The sequence below is a fragment of the Melospiza georgiana genome, chromosome 3 (assembly GCF_028018845.1).
Source record: "Melospiza georgiana isolate bMelGeo1 chromosome 3, bMelGeo1.pri, whole genome shotgun sequence".
Lineage (NCBI taxonomy): Eukaryota > Metazoa > Chordata > Aves > Passeriformes > Passerellidae > Melospiza > Melospiza georgiana.
In genome coordinates this window covers 83,750,176-83,774,489 of record NC_080432.1, presented here as the reverse complement: position 1 = coordinate 83,774,489, position 24,314 = coordinate 83,750,176, and the positions used below count along the sequence as shown (strand labels likewise).

At 42.3% G+C, this 24,314-nt stretch overlaps 1 protein-coding gene and 1 non-coding gene across 2 annotated transcripts in view; both read left to right on the top strand.

The window, feature by feature from the left end:
* The window catches only part of LOC131081681 (protein eva-1 homolog C-like), a 202,110-nt gene that overhangs the window by 106,076 nt on the left and 71,720 nt on the right, over positions 1-24,314 (top strand). The gene's annotated exons all lie outside the window — the stretch shown is intronic.
* Positions 16,636-16,707, top strand: TRNAC-GCA (transfer RNA cysteine (anticodon GCA)). The gene has a single exon. It is a non-coding gene; the product is annotated as a tRNA-Cys (tRNA).

The following is a 24,314-nucleotide window of genomic DNA, read 5'->3' as shown; positions in this document are numbered from 1 at the left end:
AAGGTTTTCAAGCCTGCTGTGGTCCTTCAACTCTGGGAGAGCTTCTGCTATGGAAAGAGTCCCATAAAGAGTTAGCTAAATTACTCTGCAACCCCTGAGCTCCATTGTTCATGAAGTGTGTGTACCTGAGACCTTTAATCCTTTTATCTCTGTGTTTCATATGTTTTAATTTGTTTTGTTTCATTTGGTAAGGCCTGTGGCCTAAAAGTCACAGGGGAAGACAGCAGGGAAGAATGGTCAGTCTGTTGTAGTGAAGTGGTGATAAGAAGGAGGCGGGTGGGACTTCAGTTTTTCATTCTGGTATTATTCATATATTTTATAAATTTAGAAATTTAAGAAATGTTTTAGAATGGACCTGTAGTTTACACTGTAATAACTGTAATTCTAAACTGTAATGTAACCAAGGTTTTATGGTGGCTGACACAACTTTGAGGTTACTAAATAGATTTTCTCTTGGAATGATTTCCTCTGGCATAAATATGCCCAAGTCCTTGAGGCTGAACAGCAATCTGCCATCTAGAGAGTGGATTTCAGGCCTGGGGTAGATCTGGAGGGTTCTGCCTGGCTGTCTTGAGATCTCCATGCTTGAATAGGAGGAGTGCAGTCTCAAATTGACTCATGATCCACCCATGATTTCACCCCAGAAAAGCAGATCTACCCGAGAATGTCTGTGCAAGATGACATCTGAATGTCATAAAAGAAATCTTTCAGGAACTCTGGAGAGAGAGAAGTAAAGCAGAATTAGTTATATGGTTTCTCTCTGGGGTGATTTTTTTCCCCCTGTAAACTTAACCCTGCTGTATAGACTTTCAATTCTTTGTCGTATCAATGCCTTTAATGATGCTTTAAAATTCTGACCATGAGTAAGTGGTAGATATTTAGAATTTTAATACCACAGGTTGGTTTTTTTTTTTACCTGGGAACCACATTGAATAACCTCATAAATAGGGTTACTCTTGTGTCTCCATGCCTGGTAAGACCTGTGCAGATTTCAAATATAGTAATTAACAGTAATGTTGGCAAGTATGAGACTTTTTTACTGGTGAGGAGGTTGGCAGCCAGTCTGCCAGCCCTTTTCAAGCAGGAGACTGCAAGCTGCAGCCAGAGGAATGTGTCAGCAATGAATGGCTGACCCTCGAGTCAGCGATCACCCTAACTCCTCCTAATTGAGGTTAATGCCAGAAGGACTGACACCTTGATGCTCACTCATTAGTGCCTGGAGGCTAATGGAGATTGCTGACAGCTCAGTGAAACACGCATTAGATTAAATTTAAAGGGAGCATTTGACACCATGACCAATTAAGATATATTTGCATTTACATATATTTGCCTTCCCTTTTTTAAAATGTATCAAGAAAATTACATTTCCTTCTACCCTTTCTAGAAGGATTCATGGCTGGTGCCCTACTGCCAGCACATGCACATTTTCCTGCTGTGCACCTACCACTGCCCTGCTGGTTTCTACTGACCTCTCTCCACTTTAATGTGAAACAAATAGGAAATCTTCTGGGATTTGGAAAATGAAAATTTGGAAAATTTGTTCCTGACCATGAAAAGAGAATTAGAAGACCAGGACAGCGAGAAGAATAAAAAACAGCAGCTTTTTGAAAGTTACCCAAGATGCAAATATATATGATCTCTGTAGTGGTGTCTTGGTACAATTGAGGTTTGTGAGCTGTTGTTGTAATAGAAAATCAATATAATAGGCACTCAGGGGTATCTATAGCCCATTGATGAGAGCTACATGGGCATGGGTACATTTGAGGGATGTGGTTTACTGGTGAACTTATCTGGGTTAATGATTGAACTCAATCTTACAGCCTTTTCCAAGCTAAATGATTCTATGATTCTATGATCAAATGTGTAATTTAATTGCTGGGAAGTGCACTAATGAATGTTACCACGGCTACAAGAATCAGCAAGGATTGTTGTGCAATGCACTCAGTCCCTCAGAAGCATTTCCTGCTGCGGGTGATGTTACACAGGCAGGGCCAGCCAAACTTTGGGAGAAAGTGGTAGTCTCATTTTGGGTGTGGAGAGCATTTACACAGGGGTTTGTGTCATGGCAGCTGAACCAAAGAGCTGTCAACTCTCTTACCAATGTATATTCTGTGCAATATATATATTCAAAGTATATTCATTGTTAGATGAGTAGATACATGCTTTGTTCTCCAGGTGGAATTCTCACCATGCAGTGTTTGCTGCCCAATCTTTGATTATATGAAAGAAAAGAAAGCAGTAGGATATGGCAAGTTAATTTCTAATTCACTGCTGTTTTGAACCTGAGGTGTGGCTCTCCATGGTCAAACCACTAGTCCTGTGTGGACTAGGCAGGGAGGAGGGTGCTGTGCCTTGTGTGAATTATGTGATTTATAACAGCTGAATGATGTCCAACCTGGGTCTCTTTAGTGTTACTAAAAATAATTTCCCTTATTCCAGTTCAGGTTCTTGTTTGGGAGAAGCCAAATAATGGCAGAGTGTAGAGAATGACATTTATGAGTCTTCTCACTACCTGTGTTAAAACCCAGCCCTACATCATTCTTCAGTACTATAAGAGAACTCCAGGGAATCACTCTTTCTCCTCACTTTGGACATTTTCTTCCATTTCTGCTTGATCTCTGAAGCCCAAGGTATGGGTATTTTATCTTCTGTTTGTAGGGAAGTTTTGGAATGGGCTTTTATTGTCATGCTGTCTGGTTGTCTCTGCCCTGGTGCTTAGAGATGGGGATGCCACTGAGGCATTTAAAGTAGACACCTCCCAGAAGTTCCTTAGGTCATGTCTGCTCAGCACAGATGACTTTTTGGGGGGCATCCCACCTTAGAATGGGGAGGAGATTGCCATGGAAGTTTCGTTCTTTGGGAAACTTTCCTTAACATTAATCTGGCACTTGCATTTCTGACCTCCTTTTCAAGACCTCCATTTATTCAAAATATCCACACCCAAACAGTTAATGCCCCTTCAGACAGACACTTCAAATACTGTTGACAGGGGCTACTTTTCATGTCCTGTTTTAGTCACTGTTTAGCTAAGCCATTCATGTTCAGCTCCTTTAATCTTCTCTCATAAATCAGCCTGCCCAGCCACTCAATTGTCTTTTTGTTGCTCTTTTCCACAATTACCTGTATCTTTTAACAAACACTGAGCAGGCTTATGATTATTTTCTCCCTGGGGACCAGCAGAGACTTACAATCTCTTTGCCATATATTAGCCATGACTGTTGTTTCAGCATTGGGCAGCGGCAGCACCATTACCCAGGAAGAGTGGTGGGTAAGAAGAAGAAAAGAAGAAAAAAGAAAAGAAGCTGACTCTCTCTCTGCAGTTTCAGTCCCAAGTATCCTGCTGCTCAGTATTTCACTTATTATTCCTTGTTTAGGTGAACTGAGCCAAAAAATGTAAGAGTTTCTGAATGTGAGAGGAGGGAAGCATTTCTGCATGGGGAGGACAGGATCATGAGGAGCAGTATCAGGATCCTTTGCTGGCTGGTTGTGTTTCCAGCTTTACTGACACCCAGGCCTGGGGTCTTAAGGGTGACTGATACTGCATAATATAAACAAGGAAGAAAATCCTACTAGATCCCTTCCAAAGATATTTTACTAAATTCCTTACCCTTGAGCCCACCCTGGGCCATCTCTTATCTTTGAAAGCCATCTCACAGCTGCCTGCAAAGACTCTGAAGCTGGTTAATCCCAGCAGATGGACCTTGGTGTCTGTGCCTGGAGGGGAAGGAGCAAGGGTGGGAGGGCAGAGTCTTGGAGGTCTCTTTGTTAATGGGTGTCACTCCATTTTGGTTCAAGCCAAAGCCTCAGGGAGAGGCAGAAAACTGGTATGCAGCTTCATTTGGAGTCCAACAAACCTGCTTTGGGTCAAAAGTTGCCCCAGCCTGGATAAGCTCATAGCTTGCAGGGACCCAGGGTGTGTGTACCAAATACCAATCCGTAAATAAGAATTGCACTATTTAGTCCCTGGATAATATGTATTTGCTTCAAACTTTGATGAAATTCTCAAAGTATTTTCTTTAGAAGAAAAAAAAAAACCAAAAAAACACTTCTAGGAATGGATGAGAAATGCCTTTTTTAAAAGGGTCCATGAAAAATTAGAAAGAAAATAACAGCTTACAAAAGGGCAACCCCCTACTACATCTCTTCCCCAGGCATGGTAGTCAGCATGGCCCAGTGGAGGGGTGCTGGCCTAAGGGCAAGAGGTTTCTGTTTAACCCTGATCAATCATCAGCTCCTTGGGCTGTGCTTCCTCCTGCCTGGTGTGGTTACACCCTGGGGCTGTTTGCTCAGCATCTGGCAGAGAGAGCAACAGCCTCCCCACCTCCCTGGTGTTTTGGTTTATGCATCGAGTGCAGACATGATCACACAGATGTGAGGAGTCTCTGCTTTCAGTGCCTACAGTTGCTGGTGAACTTTATTGACATGAAGCTTCAGAATGATTGGGTGTTAAGCTCCTGCCTCACATGTCCATTGCTGCCATGATCATTCACTCGGTCATGAATTCAATGACAGTCTCACATTTATCTCACTTTTTTGTTATTGTTTCTTATTGTTATAATTTTTATTACTATGAAAAAGAACTAATAAATTCTCTTCCTCTCTACTTTTTCTCCAGTGAAAAAAATCACTAGGGATAAAACTTGGGATCACATACTAACACACATTTTTTAACATGCTACATATTGATCAAAGGGTCTGACTTCTGCTGTGTGAAAGCTGTATCTGATTCCCATAAGGAGGAAAGGCAAATTTGCTCCTCTGTGCTATTAGAGATGATCAAAACCTTCTGCAGATGCTTTGAGTATCAATGAAGAATGAAGTATAGGATGTTGGTGCAATGCTGTGGCCGTCTTTTGGGAGGATTGAACCACCCAGAAAACTGGAGTTGGAGCACATGTAATGTAAATTTTCTGTCAGATATTTTTTAGCTTGTTACAGTACTAACAAACAAATGGATTTACTTTCCTTCCTCACCTCATAATTCTTTGTCCTTTAAGTTGTGCTGAATTAGATATGAGGGTTCCTCTGACAGTACAGAAAATTAAATGGGGAAGGCATAGATACTGGTTTGTACTTTCTGTTTTTCTTTTCTTCCTGTCCTGTTCAGCGTTGTCAGGGTAGTGATTTTCTCTTAAGCAACACTTAGGCCTATGCATATGTTTGCATTTAATTTCCAGATGGGGAGGCAGGCCTCTAATAACAGTGTGAGCTGCTGCTTTATGGATCTGGCTGGCTGACTGAGTTACCTTCTTTTTGCAGCTGGCCAAGAAACTGCACCCCACACCCAGGATGCTGACACACTCATGGCTGAGCCAGGCTTTTGGACTCTCAGGCCAGACTGGTGCAAAAAATTTTTTACCTGTCCCAGGCTGTGCAAAGGTTCACCAGATCTTTACATGTGTGGGGCTCTTGAACCTAGGATCATACAAACTGCTTTACTTCCTGACTGCTCTTTATACACGTTTTTCCTGAAGTCTTAGGCAGATTTTATTCAAGAAAATATATTTAACCATTAGCATTGACATTTTGGTTATGGCAAGAATATTTTCCTGTGTAGAGGGACTTTTAATGATCCCTCTGTTTCTCTGTAAGTGCTCCTCTGCAGGCTTCCTGAAGGGATTTCTGTCTCTGTGTCTCAGGGGTCTCATCCTGGCTTGGAGAGTTGTGTTTTCCTGAGGGACCTTACTTAGCAAGTTGTAGGTCTCAGTGTAGCTGGGTCCAACCCACTTTGAAGTTCAAGACTAAGGTTTGGACTAGCAACCTGGAGTCCAAGTAGAAGGCTGGAGTGCTGAGTGCACAGACATATTGATCTGAATAGGAATACATTTGCAAATAGGTGTGTTATTAAACACGCTCTAATGCTGACCAGATGTAGCTGTCTATGGTATAATCAGCTACATATGGACTAGATACCTTGGCCTCCCTTTGTAGTCAGTATATGAAAAGAAAAAGGCATTTCTAGGTTGCAGTTCATCTCATTTTCAAGTAGGTATCTCAGGGACCCCTCTCTCATTTTTAAAGGAACCCATGGTGCCTGGACCAGATGTGAATACCTGCATTGTTGACATCTGAAGTTATGCCAGATAGTTCTTATCTTGAACATGTTTTCTAGAAAATTATCTATTTTCAATAATTGTTTCTCATTACTTTCCTGTCTTCAAACCTCATGATGTCTAAATTATCTTCAAGCATATTGTTGATTACAATTTTACTAAATTGCCTCAAATAATCTCTTTTTAAAAACATATTAGTCTTTGACAGTTTTACATCTTATTACCAGACAAGTAGAAAATTAGTGCATAGTTAAATAATAACTGCTTTGTCTAAATAACATCTCTTCTAAAGATTTCTTAGTCTTCAGTGGGTTTGAACCCTATTTTGCAGGATGGGATTCAGGTTTTCATTCTGATTCTGAATGTAACTGTCTAGAGGTTTCACATCTCTGGCTGTAGCCAAGGAAATTTGTTTTTGTACTGACTAGATACATGGAGCTCAGTAGCCCATATATACGCATAAAGTGACATTTTAGACAATTTGGTTTATTTATATATCCTGCCTAATATTTGCACAATCTGTCTTTGATGTTTCAGCCTAGGGCTGTTCAAAAGCACTCAACAGTCATATTTAACTGGATCATGGGTATGGACCAGCTGGATTATTCTTGGATCAGTGCTGACAATAATGGGTTCTCACACACGGAATGCCCATGTGGACAGTTACATTTTCACTTCCCAGCTTCTTGTCACTGTGCAAAGATGAAACCTTGGGAAGAGTTTATCTTTGAAGGATGCAGTGGTCTTAATATAGTTTCCTTGCTCTGGCAGCTGTTCCTGTGAAGGACACAAGAATGCAGGAGAGAGGCGTGTTGCTATTTATTTCTTGTTTTGACCCATCTTTGAAAACAGTGAATCCCAAAAATGGACATGGCAATGATGTCCTTCTTACAGCATAGAAAAGCAAAGATTCTCTTTTCTGTTTTGGGACATCAAAGGAATCCATGTCCTTCTGAAATGCATTTCCTTTTCCCACTTCATGAAAAAACTCCCTTTCCCAATCTTTTGTTTCAGTGGAAGCTTACCCAACTCAGAAGCAGGAGTTTGCTGTTAGGGCTAGAGTTTTTAACATTGAAAACATGAGAATTCTCAACCAGAAATGCCTTGAACCAGCACAAGAATAGCAGTTTATCCCATAGTCAAAGCTCCTGGTGTGTTTATGCGCTGTATCAGGCAGAATGCTCCTGCAGATCCAGTTTCACCAGCTCTGTGTGGTGTTTGTCCTCATGGAAGCAGCTGGACTGACACCAGCAGGTCCATGAGCACTTCCAAACCCTCCTGCTTCCTGGCTGCCCAGCCATCCTGTGTGCCCAGCTCTGCAGGAGAGGTTCTGCCTGGTTGGAAGGACATGCTGCAGCTAGACCTGCAAGGAACTGCTTGCTTGGACAACCTGTGTCACCTGGAGAAGGGACCAGGCCCCTGCAGTGAGGTGAACACCTCCAGAAACACATGGAAATGCCATTCTAAGCAGCGCATTTGGTGCACGCAGCTTCCAACTAGGTCCAGTGGTTTGTGAGGCTATACCAGGAACTACCCAGTCCTGATCTTGGCAAAAGCCAACACAGCCTGATTAGAGCCTTCTCCAGCTGCCTCTAAACCCATCAGCACCATCAGCCAGTCTTGCAGCATGCCATGCTTGGCCACTCCACTGTCTCTGCCCCATAGAGGTGTCCTGGGAATTACTGGTGTTGGCTTGGTGCCTACTGGTGGGAAATCCCTGTGCCAGGGTGAGTCCCCCATCTTGCAGCTCCCAGCATCTCCTGTGCACTTGGTGTCTCCCAAGCAGCAGAGGAGGCAGGGAATGAGTCTGAATACTTCAAGGAGGCAGCTATGACCTGCCAGGCATCCCTGATACTGGGCAGCCAGACTGGAGATTTAACTGTGTTTTGGACAGAGTCTCCATGGGCTTGTACAATTAAAATGTTCCCTGGCCCTAAGGGCAAGTGGCAAGGCATGGCTCACATCTGAACAGAAGAAATCTCTATACTCAAACTAGCTGCAGTGAAAACTCCCTGGTTGTGCTGTCCCCTGTACGATTCCAGGGCAGAGAACTGACCAAAATTCCTATGGAAATTTTATAAGTTACAAAATGTGTACAATTCCAAGCCAGTGCTTGAGCCCTTTAGTTTATTAATGTATATATCTATATCCTGGATTTGAAGTTCAGATCAAGGAGTTTTATTCATCTTTTTTCTTCCTGTCCCTCTTTGTTTATTCTTTAGTCTTTCTGGGATAACAGGCTATGGCATTCATGAGCCTGGCATGCTAAAAAACATCCCTGCTACAGATCAACACAGCTTTACTGTCAGAAAGGGCATGGGGCTGCAAAAAAATATGGGGGAAATATTGAGGCTGTCTGGGCCATGTGAGCTGGAGAGTGAGTCTGGCATTGGCCGGAGAATGGCCAGTGAACCCTGAACTTGGCTCCCATCATAGTGAGAGAGCAAGAGAGGAACAGAGGTGAGGGCTGTGCCCTGCCACTGCAGAGGATGCTGCCCCATTTTTTGTTCTTGGGCTGTTCTCAAATATTTTTGTCCAGTTCTTTCTCTTATTTTTGTTGCCATGAGGTTGGCAAAGCAAAACCAGCTAATGCCAGTTGTTCCTTCTGTCCACAGGACATGGCCACTTGGCTGCTCAAGTTTCCTCTTCTGCTTTTGCTGTTCTCCCTCTCTGAGAAAGGAGCAGCTGTTCCATGCGCCTCTGTCTGCGACATTCAGAGAAGGAGAATGCCTCTTCTCTCACACTAATGACCTTGTCCATGATTTCTCAGCCTACTTGGAAGGGAGATTAGACAACATCCATCATTATTTAGACTGGCAGTGGAAACCAAACTGGGCTAATTTGATAACTTTGAAAAATACAGACTTCTCAGACCAGTGTTTCTTTTGGACATGTACCTTCTAGTAGCATTTAATTTATTTCTTTAATTACCACTCCAAATCTTTATTAAATATTACCAGTTCAGTCTGAACTCTGGTTTTCTTCGATGGTTCTTAGGATCAGATCCTATTGCCAAGAGAAGCTGGAACTTTTCTAGTCATTAACCAAGAGAAGCTGGAACATTTCTAGTCATTAACCAAAAATGACTCTGAAAGGGGCTTTGGGATCAGAAATATGGAGATATTGAAGTAACCTTTCTAGTCAAAGTTTGAATCCCTTCTTAGATAACAGCTTTTGCAGGGAGAAAGTCCAAACTCCCTAAACACAGTGGGAAGAAAAACTCAGTAAGAGATTATGTCTTGTCCAAGTGGCTCCTAGGACCTGCTGCAAAATACTTCCAGTGGAGTCAACAGGTTTTGAGTCAGGTCTCGGGTGACTCTGTTCTGCAATAAACATAGCAGTAATTGTAGACTTGTAGACCATGGTGCTCATTTTCGTCACCATGATATTATTATAACAGATTCCCAGTCCACAAACACACCCTTTCCTTTGCTAGCCCAGCAGATCCTGTGAACCTAACATGCTGTTGAAAGAGAGTTCCACATAGTGTGGTTTCCCTGAACCTTTCAAACATGTCATAAAACCAGAGGAGCTGCAGTAATCATCATTATTAGTAACCAGACTTGGAGCCTGACTCTGAATCTGCCGTGAGTATAAACAACCTGTGTTCGTGTGCATCCTCCCTGCCTTTGGTGATGAGTGTTTCACTGTGAGATTAGAGGATGAAGGCTCTGAGATAATGATTTCAGCTGTGTGCCTCTTAGCACTGTAAAGCCCATAGAATATCAGAAAATTTATTGCTGTGACTTAGTTGCAAACTCCCTGGAGTGGACAGGGGTTGTGGACCTCATGATAAATAGCACACGCTAATATTTAGCAAATGATAATGCAGACCACAGAAAAATGGGAACAGAGGAAAATATACTCCCAAGGGCTGACAACTAATGCAAAGAGCCAAGAAATAGTTTATAGTGGGAGGGAATTTCCCCAGCTTCCCTCCTCCATGCATAAGTCACTGCATTATGGATGCATTGCACAGAGCCCAACATTGATTCCTCAAGTACCAAAGTTACTTCTGGCAGGAGTTCAGAACATACAAACTCACAAAGCCCCACAGGCAGAGCAGACCTGATGTTTTCCAGCCCCAGCTGGAAGGTGGTAGAGCCTATATTTGAAGCAGATGAAAGGGCTTGTGACTGAAGCTTAACTGGTTGTTTATAGGTCTTCTCTGATGTGTCTGTGCCATCTGCTTCATGCACAGGGCAGGCATCTTACCAGACCACTTCTCTGTCAACCCTTCCCACTTAGCTCCTTTCCAGAGAGCCATAAAGTCCTCCATCTTCTTTCACCCAACCAACATGGACATATTTGTGCTAGAATTCTCCCTCTGCCTGGGTAATGCCCTCCTGAAAGAGTGACATTCCCTGATCATAAACAGAAGTGTGTCATTCCACGGGATGAGGCACATACAGCATGATGTCAGAGGGTGGTGGGCGAGCCCTTCTGGGATCAGGATCCCTTGGTGAGGTATTGGACATGCATTTGTACAGACAGCACTGCTCTGGTGAGTGCTGTGCCAAATTATGTCAGCCCTTGAGGCAGGAGGGTTTGTACAGCTGGTAAGGGGTTGGGGTAAGCTGGGGGCTGGGGTGACCTACAGCCCCTTTTCCTTTTTATGGCCTTTAAAAGAGGCAGCTGAAAGGTGGATGATGCCAACCAGCTGTGCCTGCCACTTCCAGTCTGGGTTGGGCATGGTGAATTCCTGGCAAATGAGTAGAAAGGAAGGAGAGGGAGGAATGAGGGGCGGCCAAGACACAGTCTTGAAACATGACAGGTCTGCAGTGGATGAGGCAGCTTCCCCTTGATGCCTGCAGGAAATTTGGGTCATTAGCAGGTGATGGATGCCTTAGCAGAGCTGTCTGTCCTGTGGTGATGGAAAATGTCCACCTCATGTAGCATCACTGTGCTTAGCCCACAACTGAACTGAGCAAACTCAGAGGCAGAGCGTGGCAATGCCCAAGGGCTTTAGACATTACTTAGGGATTGAAGGTGAAAAGTGATGTGGGTAAACAACTGATTGTGAGAAGCAAGGCTCTGATTGCAATTGAATTTGATTTTTCCTTCATTTGTGGGAAATACAGACTGTCAGAAATCAGACATTCAGTCATGACACTTGTGAGAGACAAGGATTAGAACTGCAGACTTGGGCTCATAAGGTGAGAATTTAAGTTTCCTGTGTGATTATATGGAAACTGCAGTAAAACACACATAAAACCAAATTGCGAGTCATGCGTTTCAGATGCTGGGAAGGGAGGAATGATGGATAGCCTGTGGCAAAATCCAGTGTATGTACGTGTGACTGCAAAAGATCAGAAGAAGGCATAAGCATCTGATTTAGAATACTTGTAGTGCAGAGGCAGATTCGTAGCATATGTTGAGAGCTTATAGGGAACAGGCCATGCAATATGTGATACCACACGCAGAGAGCCAGCACTCTGGAAACTTCCTTCCCCTGGGAAAAAGATCATGGAGCAACATTTATTTTTAAGAGGCACCCTCATGTTTTATAGATTTGCGCTTTCTGTCATGATATTTGATAGCATTGTATTTCATCACTTGGAGACACACTGCTTGGGAAGGCAGGCCTGGAGAGTACCTGTACTCTGCTCAAACCCCTTTGCTGTGGCTGCATGCCATACTAGTCCCTTTATTTGGCCATTGTGTGTTCTGAGAGCAAATTGTGTGTAGTTGGGTTGAACTGATGAAGTATATCCTGGGAGAGCTGCACTGGAGGAGGACACCATGGATTGACAGACCCAAGGAGTAGATCAGTGAGATGCTCACAAATAGCAAGTCCAGCCCTTTCTCCTGAGTTCAAAAAGAACTTAACATGAAACCTGTATGCTTTCAAAATCCTGTGTTCTCAAATCAAAGCAGCAATGCCCTAATTAAAGCCATGTCTAACCTTGACTCCTTACACATAACACAGAGGAGCTGGCTGTCTTGCCTGTGCCCTCCCTCTGCCCTCCCTGACAGCCCTTTTTACGAGCAGACTGGAACACTGTGCATTCACCTCTGGCTGTGGGCAAGCAGGAGCCTCTGATAGTGTCCTGCCTCTTGCTGGAGTGGAGCTGACTGGTGGAGACACATCTCTACCAGCCAAAATATCTCATCTGTGATGACACAGACCCTTCTGTCAACATCTTCTTCACGCTGGATGGAATATCATTTGGTTGAGGCCAGGGGGAGCAACCTTCCCCCTTCAGATCCATTTTCCAGTGAGTAGGGGCTGCTTTCAGGTATTGAACAGGCAGCCAAGGCCTTTTACTGCTCTTTGCTGACACCGTCACTCAGCATCCTCCTGCAGCATGGCTGGGGGGAGTGGGGGCCCTCTGGCTGCTTTCCAGCCACCAACAGCTGCACGTTCCCCTCCACAGAGGTGACTCTGGTCCCAGGGAGATGGCCTGATGCAATGGTGTTTGGAAAGACCTGCAGCAAAGAAGCAGAACTGGGAGGAAGGGATCATTGCTGGGGTAAGAATGGTGGAAAAGACTCCAGGAAGGAAACTGGCAATGAGAAATGTGGTTGGCAATGGGAGAGAAGTAGGAGTTATGGAAAAGGAATGAAAGAGAAAACTCTGAGAGGAGCAGTTCAATCACTCTGTAGATAATACAGGATATTTGAGCCAGGATTTCAATTTTTCTTTTTTCTTTTTTCTTTTTTTTTTTGTAATATTCCAGCTCTGATCTGAGTTACTGCAGAAGAATTGTTTTATTGTTTTGTGCCTGACTTTCCCCATTTATGAACCAGATAATGGCCATTAGCAAACCTATAGCAGGTGAGGGCATCTTCAGATCCAAGTCTGGAAGTGTTGACACTTGAGCATTATTGATAGACATGTGGAGACAGGCTGTCTCTGTGAATACTTCTGCAAAAATCTTCTTGAGTCTCTTTAAATTTGGCAGCTCCTAGAGCCCATGCACAAAACCTGGAGCACCTTCACAAGGTCTGACACTGGTACTTATGCCCTTAGCTGTTTTGCAGTGCTGGTGTTGTGAGGGGAGGGAGCAACAGAGCTCCGAGCACATCCTTAAGGACCAAACACCCATAAGATTTGTCTGCAGTTCCAAAAGTGCAAGTGAGGTCTCTGTCTGAACCAGTCTGGGAAGCCTGGACAGGCCTGGGTGACCTTAGATAGGTCAATTATTCCCTCATTTCTTCATCTCTGCATTTAAAAATAAAATATGGGGATACTTTGCAGAAGAGTGATGAAGGTAAGTAAGATAAAGAGTAGGATGTGATGAGATATATTCAGAATCTGTGGAAGTGCTCAGATAAAAGTTCTCCATGAAGGTGGATGCTGTTATCTGCCACTTATCTGCTATTCACCTCACTGCGCTCCACCCTCGGTCACTAACCATTAACATCACTCAGAGACTTGAAGTGATTTCAACAAATTGTCTGAGATGTGCTGCTCTCATTTCAATAGGTCTTAGGCAAGACAACAGGAGAAAGTAATGCAATGTCACAATGCTGATGGCAAGCGAGTCACAGATGCTGATACCAAGAGACTTATTTAGTCCATTTTGATCTTTTTTGCCTTGCTTTTCTCATCTCATCAAACAATCATTGCTGTACTCCACAACTGTGTCTCCCTGACATCCTTCCTTAGGACCCACAGCCCAGGCCTGAAGCTCCCTAAAGAGCTGGCCATTTTGAAGATCTTCACTGTGTTCACCTTTGTTCACATCTCTTTTCAGAACCTGTGTAAGTGATGAGGTGGAAGTATTAGACACTTCAGATGGAAGCATTATAGACACAGTCCTGACTTTGATGTAGGCTGCTGGTTGTGCTTCACTGGCCTGTGTGTGCAGCAGAATGCTGGAACTGGTGGGAGCCGGGGACGTTCAATAGTCTGGTGTTCAGTTACTTGAAAGTTTCACATCTTCTGAACCAAGGCAGTACTTGGCCTTTTTTATTTTCTCCCCACTTTGCTGTCCCAGAACTGTCCTGGCCTGTTCCTTATGCCAGTCTGAGTCACACAGCAGCTGGAATAAGCTTCTCTCTCCATTAGCTTTTGGAAATGTTTGTGCTTTGAAAGGGCAGGGCCCATGTAGAGGACACTTCATTTTCTCCAATTTACATAATTTTGCTGCTCAGATGTTTGGTTTTTTTTGGGGTGTGTATGTCTTCAAACTTCCAAAACTCTGTTGAAACAGCTATTTCATGACTGGTGATGGAAATTTATATTTCTGTTTAGTGGAATGACACAAAGAAATAAAGAGTTCAGACATGAAGCTGATACAGAATCTTGTTCTTGTGCTGGGGTGACCCCATGTCCATGGTGGAAAAGGAGTTCTGATCTGTGCAAAGGGTGTCTGTAGGCACTACAGACAGAAACTTTTCCACATGCCTATATACCTTACTGCACTTCTTGTGGGTTAGCTGACTTTCACCAAGTTGGGGAACATCCATAGAGTGCTGTGAGTGGAAGTGACATATTTACCTCGCCTTGTCTCCTTTCATCCCATTTTAGACCTCAAACTGTCTAACGGCATTAGGAGGCCCCACAGAATAAGAACTTGAAGTCAGTACTGCTGGATTTACTGAATCTCTGTGCTATCTCCTGACACTAACATTAACTGAATACATCAGGAAAGGGGCGAATTTTTAGGGATATGGGAAACAGGAAAATCTTAGAAATGAAACTTGGGAAACCAAATCTGCCTGCTGTGTTTGTCATGCAATTAGTCAAGGAGCTGGCTCACAAAGTTGTCTCTGAAAACCAGAAGAATCAAATGAGAGCCAGAGGACAGAGGAGAATATGTTGTATTGATCTTTACAAATGAGCAGCAGTCATTAAAAGAGTTAGTAACGATCCAATAAATTTGGCTTCCATGTCTGGTGAAGGAATCTAAATAAGGAAGGAAGAAGAATTTGCTGTGCTATGCATTCACATGGAGCCATATGTATATTAGTGAACCCTCAAGAGAGTTGCCAAAATGGAATGTAAATGATGGAAAAAAGAGGGGGTGAATTTTGTTGTCATGGAATACTGGAGAAAAGACTAAACAAAGTAAATCTGTAAGCAGTTAAAGCAAACCTCATCCCTGGTGAAGAAGATTTTATTGAATTTTCCGTGTGACTCAGAGCACACTTTAGTTATTAGTTTGATTCCTTTAGTAGCATGTAGGAAGTATGCTGCCCCTCTACACATGTTGATTTCACCGTTGAAAAGGAACATGGATGACATACACATTGATTTTTAGGAAGGAAATCCAGACAAAACTTAATCACTTGGCTTGATCCAACTGCAGGCCAAGTAGATTAAAAGAATATGGTCATTTAATCTGTGTAAATAAGATGTCTATTCATGTGCTGAGGCAATTAATGTATTGTTTCATGAAGACTGCGCTGAAAATTTAATTTAAATTGACTGGAGATGAGGATTATAAAGCAGACTGAAAACAGGCTGGAGGCACCAGAAGCACATAGCAATGAATAAATGCCAAGACTTGGTGGAAGATACCTCAGGGGAACAGAAGGGAACAATGTTAGACTGCTTTTGTTTAAGATCCCTATTTATGGTTTGGAAGGAGGGTTGGCTATGGTAGCTCATTGTGGGATGGTGCTCATCTTGGGAGAGATCATCCTTTCCAAAGCCCTCATACCAATAATTTTTGATGTGTGGCAAACTTTGGATGAATCAAAATCACAGCAAATGGTGCCAAAAAGTTCAGTCTGGGGACCTTACCCAAATTCCCAGTGAATGTACCTGTCTGTAGGTGCTTTCTACAGAAATCTCAGTCCATGTGGTCCGCCATTTAGAGCAAACAAATTCTCTTAGTTTTTATTAGGCTTCAGCCTCTCCCATTTATTTATTTATGACTTTTCTTGCATTGGATTCTCCAAACCAGATCCTCCTGGCTGACCCCATGGACATGCTGTTTCACTGTACTGGTGTTTGAACACATATTGTGATTCCAGCAAGAATCTTGATACTAAGAAATATTTCAGACGGAGGGCTGGTGATGCAATAGGGACCTGTAGGATCTCTGTTTCCTTACTAAATTTACTGTTCTCCAGCCTGTTTCCAGAGGCCTGGGAATTACTCAGAGAAAGCTGAACTTCAGGACTGTCCTTTGGGAATTATCACTATTGTTTTGAGATGGGGATTCAGTCCCTGGAGTCATCAGGCCACTGTTACTTCTGATTGTGGGTGTTCAACTACTCTGCTGAGGGGACAAGGGCATGGTGCTGGCTGAGAAAAGGGATGGGCAATGCAGCTGGCCTTGCTGTGCACATCTGGTCAAAGGAACTGGACAGATAAGTCTGTTCCATATCTGGAAAGAAGTGCAGGGAAGGAGTTAAAGGGAACGCAGAGCAATTTTGCCATAATTTTGCAATTTGTTGCCTGGTACTATCCAGCACTAGCTGTAAGTTTTCATTTGTTCATAAGACATTGCTGAGCTACCCCAGAAATCCTACACCCCTGTGTGTCTTGTACAAGGCTCAGGAAGAAATGCAGTGAGGTTGTTTGTGCTGGACCAGTTCTGCAAGGCTGGCTCATATTCATATTATGAACTCCCTGGGGCAGGAATGTCCTAATGGGTTTCATTTACAAAGGAAAGACATTCAGGAAGGGGGTATAGCTCAGTGGTAGAGCATTTGACTGCAGATCAAGAGGTCCCTGGTTCAACTCCAGGTGCCCCCTCATGTGCCTTTTTTTTTGGGAGGATATTAGAAAAACAACTCTTTATTGTGTGGGTGGTGAGACACTGGAACAGGTTCTCCAGAGAAGCTGTGGATGCCCCATCTCTGGAAGTGTTCAAGGCCAGGCTGGATGGGGCTTGGAGCAACCTTGCCCAGTTAAAGATGTCCTTGTCCATGACAGGTGATTGGAATGAGAGGATCTTTAGAGTCTCTTCCAACCCAAACAATTCTTATGATTTTATGATTTTTTGTGGTTTTAAGGAAATACACATAGTGTTTAGACACTGAGTAGCAGGATTGAGATTATGAAGGAAATTAAAGCATGAGCAACCAAAGGGACAAGCCACAGCCAAAAAGCAAGTAAAGATGAAGAGGAGTGAGTGTTAACCACAGGAGCACATTTATTTCAACCCCTGTAAGAATCTCCATTTTCTCTGCATAGTCTTCTTGTTTGGGTACAGATACCCCAATCTTAGGGTCAAAAATGCCAAATTTCCCTCTTTTTCTCCAGTGCTTGGCTGAAGGAAGCATTCCTCACATATTCCTGTACTTAAGTGAACATTGGTTTGGGTCTTGAGTGGGAGGGATGACTAAGGACTAAGAATTAATTGCTTGATTCATTCTCTGATTATTCTTTACAAGTATTAGAAAAGGTGTTATTATCTGCTGAAAGATCATTATTTTAATTGTGCTTTGATGAGAAGAGAAAACAAGGGAATCAGTTACTCCATTAGTAGTGTATTAAAGACAAATGCAGAATCCCATGAAACTTTTCCCAAAGATGACATTTATTAGGTTGTAAAATAACCTCCCACAGAAGCCTGTCATTTAACTGATAAATTACTGAGGCCAAGAGGCCATAAGACCTCCTTAAATTAATTGCTGTTTGAACTGGAGTGAAAATTAAAAGAAGTTGGTTTGAAGATTCCCAGTGACTGTAAGTATCCCACAAAATTGTCAAAGATACCAGAATTATATCTGTTCTGAATGTATAGATTCAACTTTTACCTGCTGGCCACTATGCGATCTTTTAAGGTTGAAGGAACTTCGTTAGCTAATTCTAGTTCTCTCTTTGAACACTTATAGTCTGTGATTAAGAAACCTCTCAGCCTTTTCTTTGTAAAATTAAAGAGGTAAATCTTCTCATGTCTTTCTCCATAATGAGGTTTCCCATTTCTTTATTCATTCTTGTGTCTTTTCCCTCAATTATTTTTCGTTCTTCAGTACCTGTTGCCTTTAGAATGGGCTCTGAATACCATCAGCAGTTGCACCAATGCCAGATTGGGTTGTTATATAATTTCGTCACTTCTTCTACTTGGTATTACATCTCTAGTACATGCATTATGCTGCTGAAGATGTCTGTGTTACACCACTTAGATTCTGTCACTTTCTAGGCTTTTTCCAGTTTGCTTCTGGCCTCCTTTCTCATGCCTGAGAAGCAAGTTCTCCACTGCTTAATCTTACATTCAGGACTTCACTGAATTCACTGTTGGCTTGTGTGCAACCTTTTCTCTTGTGTCAGCAATAAAAACACTAAATAGCAACTGGTAAGATAACATCTATAGGGGCCTGAAAGTTCACTTGCTGAGTGAACATTTGCCATTTATTATTTAATTTGGAGAGCTATCAGCTGGTCTCCAATTAGTCTACACTGTACTATGTTTATTTTAAACCAGCCAAGTATATTACTCAAGAATTCAAATTTGGTGCTCTTCAAAAGCCCATTGCCTCAATACTATTACTTTTATCAAGCTCATTTGTAGGCTCATCAAAACATGAGACTGGATTAATTAATAAGACTCCTTTTCCATTACATGTTGTTAATGTATATTAATTATTTATTTGTTGAGCGCTGTCACGGATGTTCTGGGATTTTGCCTGTGATTGATGTACTGCAGACAAGCCCAGGATGACAGGCTTAATTATCTCTTTTTAATGTGTGTGGTGTATGGAGAGCATCCACTTATTTACCTCCTAAAATATTCCTCAAGTTTCAGGGAGGCATTGTGTTGCAGTGAGTTGGACACATACATAACAAGCAGCTACTGGATTTCACTAAGGGATTTTAATTTTTAATACTATTCTAAATGTGTCTGTTGGTTTTTATTATTGTATCATGCTCCCTTCTGAGTAGCTGTTTGCATACAGAATCCCTTGGGTATGTGCTTCTTGAGAAAAGAGACAGGAGCAATCTTTGGGAAGATCACCTGACCTGGTCTGAACCCAACTATGTTATTTTCCATTCTTTTCCTGCACCCATCAGATGAGCATGGGAACATCTTCTGGTAGTGCATTAGTCAAAATGATCATACATCTTTCAACTATTGTTTTTATAACCTCTCCTCTGGGGAGAGTGTTTGAAGTGCAGCATATTATTTTCTTAAGATTTTAAGGCAGTTTGACTTTTATGAAATGTGTGCCCTCTTACATCTTTTAGAATCACAGCATCATTAATGTTGGAAAAGACCTTTCAGATCATTAAGTCCAACCATTAACCCAGCACTGCCAAGCCCACCACTAAACCATGTCCCTCAAAGCCACATCACATCTTCTAAATATCTCCAGGGATGGAGACTCCACTGCTGTCCTGGGCGGCCTCTTCCAGTGCTTGACAATCCTTTCAGTAAAGACAATTTTCCTAATATTCAATCTACACCTCCACTGGTGCAACTTGAAGCCATTTCCTCCTGTCCTATCACTTGCTACCTGGGAGAAGAGACTCATCCCAGCTTGCTATAACCTCCTTGCAAATACCTCTGTCTTTTCCTCATTCTTTGTCATTATGTTCTCCTCTGCTTCCAGCAAAGGATGGAGATTCTTGACCCTTCTTGGGTTGGTAATATATTTATAGAACCGTTTTTTATTGTTTTTTTAAGAGCAGTAGCTGCACTTTTATTTCACATAACACATGCAAAAGAATGGAACCATGTATCTTTAGTGAAAAGGAATGGGATTTGAAGTAGTCTGCAGTTCCTACAGGAATTCATTCCACTGTTTTGATAAGACCCTTTTTTCTTTTCCCATTGATCCAGAGGATCATAGTTGCTAACCATTGTCTTCTTCTGGTCCTTGACTAAGTCTTGGAGATGTCCTAAGTGCAGACCACAAAGATAAGGGCACAGAATTCTGGAGTTCTTCAGGAAGCTGGAATAGACAGTGGAGGAGGGATTTACTGTGCCATGATGCTCTCAGCCTGATGAGTTTCTTGTTTCAAATATCTCTGGGCCCATACCTGTGCCATGGATATATCCATCTGTCCAGCCTGACATGACAGACATTACTCAAAAATAGCAGAGGATGGGAGCTTAGCATCAGCATTCCCTATCAGCTCAGATGTTGGAAAGAAACCTTCCTTCTCTAAGACACTGGGGATTCCAGGTTGAAGTGGGAATATTTGATTCAGGAATCTTAGCTCAGAGTCTGGAACATGTTGGCAAAGCTGAGTTCTGGGTATGCAGATGGCTAATGATTAATGACTAAAACCCAAGAAGAGCTGCATTATAAATGGAGAGATTTGTGTTATTTCTCACAGAATACGACTGTGCTTCTTTGCAATGGCCAGTTTTGATACACACTGATAACAAATTGGGGCAAAATTTATAGGCTTCAGGGAGGTCAGATGTGTTTTATTTTTTTTTTGTCCTGGTGGGGTTTTTTCTCTCTTTTATTTTTTTTCCATTTCTGTCACCTTGTTTACATAGTAAGCCCCTTGCTCAAATTCATCACCTTCCTGAGGGTAGAAATGCAACTCTGAGACATTGAAAACAATTAAAACTTAACATGACAAGATTATAGGCATCTATAGGCATCTAACTAAACTCCTTAAGATCAGCAATTCCCAAAGCTTCCTATTTTTGAAACCCTTTTTGCAACCACAGTACATTTTCCCTTTGCACATCCAGGTCTATGATCATTTCCAGTTTGGGACTCAGGATCCATCTTGGTTTAGGAACCCCTGTTCTTGTCCTGTAGGGAGTAAACATTTTCCTTGCTGAGCCCCTTGGGTCACAGTCTGCACTTTCTATAACCTCTATTAAAAATGAGAAAGCATCAGCAATGCAATGCAAGAGAAGGAAGGATTTAATCACTCTTCTGTCTGTCCCTACCTTTTCAATTTTCAAGAACAGGATCCTTAATCTCCTGTTTTCTTCTATAGCACATGGGACACACTCATGGCTAAGTATTTACTGGATGGATTTGGATTTGGGAACAGATCTTTGGAATCAAGAGCATGGAGAATTTTTCAGGTTGCCTAGTCAGTTTTGCACCTTGATTTAAATAATTGTTCTTTGAAAATTTATGTCACTTTCATCAACTTAGTGCAGTAAAGATGACGTTGGTATCTGTGGTACAAACTGACTGAAAATCCATCCTGTTATTAATAAATGGTGTCTGCAAACACAGTGGCATTTTACTGTTCTTAAATATTTGCCTGCTTTTGTCTGTGCTGTGGAAAAATAATGCCTGCTGGAGTGTTTCTGCCTCTGCCTGTCTTCTGCTTGTGACCTGACATGAACTGCTTTATGTAATGCTCCCTAGCAGCAGTGCTGCTGGAGGAGACAGGGCTGTTCCTGTGGCCAGAGGTAGCTCCACATCCAATTTTAAAGGTTTTTTTAGCCCTTCAACTTAACAAATGCAATGCCAGGAAGGAGAAGGTTTTTGCCAGCAGTGTTTTATCTCCAACTCCAATTAGGTGAGCTTGCTGAGAAGGGCTATGTTTGTTCTTTGTCTTGTTCTCTGTTGCCAAAGACTCCTCATTTTCTTGTGCTCAGTTCCTCCTCTGCAGCAGATAAGGTGAACATTGCAATGAGGTGACTCCTGTTTGATAGGTGTCACTGTGTGGGCTGGGAAGAGTTGATGGCTTAGCTCAGGATGGTGGAGTTTCAATCAGTTGCCTTCACAGGAGCATCATCTCTGCAGGAGTCACTTTCAATGTGACATAATATACAACAATATTTAGTTTCAGGCCAGGAATTTTCTTCATCATTTATGTTTGTGGAAGCCATGATTTCTTTAATGTAGCACAAATCTAACATACGCAGGGAATAGATACCCTCCAGATGTGCTTCCAGGCCTAAATCCAGGTCTAGAAATCCATACCATACTTCATTCAAGAGCAGCGGAAAGAGGGCCTGGATACCCCTTGATTTCTTTGAGCTGCCAAGAACAGAGGCTTTGCAGCATGAAACTGTAATTTAAGGATAGCCCTTTGCTGATTTCAAGCAGTCAATTATTTGAATTTTAAAAATTAAGTGCTCTCGGGGTGGAAGTGATGTGTCTCAGCTGAAGTCTATTTTAAAATAATTTGCTGGTGATCAATTGTCTATGACCAGACATCTGGCAAGAATCATGTGGCAAGATGTAAGTCCAACACAACCCCCTGAGAGGAGTTTAGACTGCACCAGTGGAGTGTGTTCCCTGGGACAGCAATTCTGACTCATTTCCATGCCACAGACTTATGCATCCATACAAAGCAGACCTCAGAGTGCACCACTGGGCACCAGGTATTCTGCTTGGTTTTTCTCAGATGCTAAAGCCTATATATAGGGCTTTCCCCACCTCTCTCTTCTTTCCTCAATGTCTTTTGTTCTTAGTTTTCTCTCTTGTCCACTCCACTTTCTATATGGGTAAAATGACACATCTCAGCTTAGAATTTATATTCACATATACTTGTCTCCTGTTCATGCTCATGATGGCTTAGAAAGCCTGAAGGGATATTCTGTAATTCAGTGTCCATTCATGTGTGTCTTCAGTACTTCCCATTAAACAGCAGCATGCAGAAATGTTGGCAAGAACAGAGATAACAGAAATGCTGTCCTCACTGTTCCAGGGGGTGCAAAGCAGGCATTGCAGAGACAAAACTGCCTTATTTTCTTCAGGGACATCTAATCACTTCAAAAGCTCTCCCTCTGACTGCCCAGTTTTTCCATCTCACTGTGAGCTGCTGCAACCTGGAACGGGGAGTTTTGGGCAGATGGTGTCAGAGACACCTCAGCAGTCATCCCAGCCAGGGAAGCTCTGAGAAGTGCCATGAAACTCAATTGTGTCCCTGTTTAAATTCTCTACATCCCTGTTTATATTCCTAGAGAATACAGAATACAGTATGGTATGGACATGTTTGGGCTGGCTCCACACAGGGTAAGACTGACACCCATAGAACCTCCAAGCTGATATGCCTCTGGATAGGGTCCATCAGTTCAGCAGATGATGTCCCTGCCATAATTTCACTGCATCTGGACCAAGTTGGTTCATCTCCCTACCAAGTGCTGTCCTGCAGCATGGCTTAGCAAAGCTTGGTAGGGCATCAGCTTGGAGATCTCTGTGTTGTGACACAAACCAGATAAAAGCTACAGGGCAGCATACAAATTTGTATTTCATTTGGGAGCATCCTCAAAGGCATTCAATGGTCTTCTGTCCTCTCTTTCTTAGGTATCTGTTATACCTCTGGCTCTCATGGCTTAAGGCAAATTTTGCCTTAATTGGCAAGCTACTTCTTTTTAATAACCTTTTATTTTGAATTTGCAGGACATAAGCATCGCTTTGGTTTGCTTCAGATGGCCAGGGCTATATTCTACAGCATTAAAAACACTGGTAGAAAGCAGGGAGTGGAACTGATTCATCAGTAATAGCATCTCAAATGCATTTATTTATTTCTTAAGTGCTCTGGGAAATGCTTTCCTTGAAAACCACAAATCCACATGTGGATTGATTTTTGTGGGTTTTACTGGATATAGAAACCAACAATTCTGTATCTAGAGCGATTGGAGGCGTGGAGACCTTGCTGACACCTCTGTGACATAGGATCATTCAAGCAGGATAAGGTCATACTAGAAAACTTGCAGGAATCTCAAAGCAGGATCTGACAAATCTTGCAAGATCAAAACCCTCAATGTTCTGCATGCATTCTCCTTTCCAGCCTCTGGAGCCTACTTCCTCAAAAAGAGGTTAAAGGAAGAAAGGTACTTTAAAGTTCCTCTTTGTAAATGAAATCATAATTGATGGAAAATTAAAGCAATTGATGTAATATAAACCTCCTGGTAACTGGAGAAGGTGCTACAGAGGCTTCCCAGCAGTTATACATCAAGAAACATTCTTAATCTCCTAGATAATGTGGAAAAAGAATGATATTTATTATCTACAAGTCCTTACAAGCTGAGGATGCAGTTTATAAAACTGTATTTGGCTCCCCCTCCTTTTCCTCTTTATTGTAATCCGTCACCATGGATCATTTTACATCCAAACTCACCTTCATCTGTTATCATACTTTGGTGATTTATCGGCATCATGAATTTCTGATTAATAAGGCTGGAAGGACATCCATCAGAAGAACTAAGAATCTGTGATCATTTCCTCTCAGGCTCTCATTAGCTGTGGCTGTCCTTCTGGGAATTTTATCTTTGTCTTTCTATTTCCAGACTAAAGCACACGAGGCTTAAAAATAATATCCTAAGATTAATCTTTTGTTTCTCTTGCCTTTTAAAACCTTTGGTCAAGATGGAATATGATCTCCATGCTGTCAGCTGAAATAAGTAGAAACAACACAAACTGTACAAATACACTCCTAATGAATGAGCAGGCAAGTCAGAATAATAGATGGTTTGTTTCAGC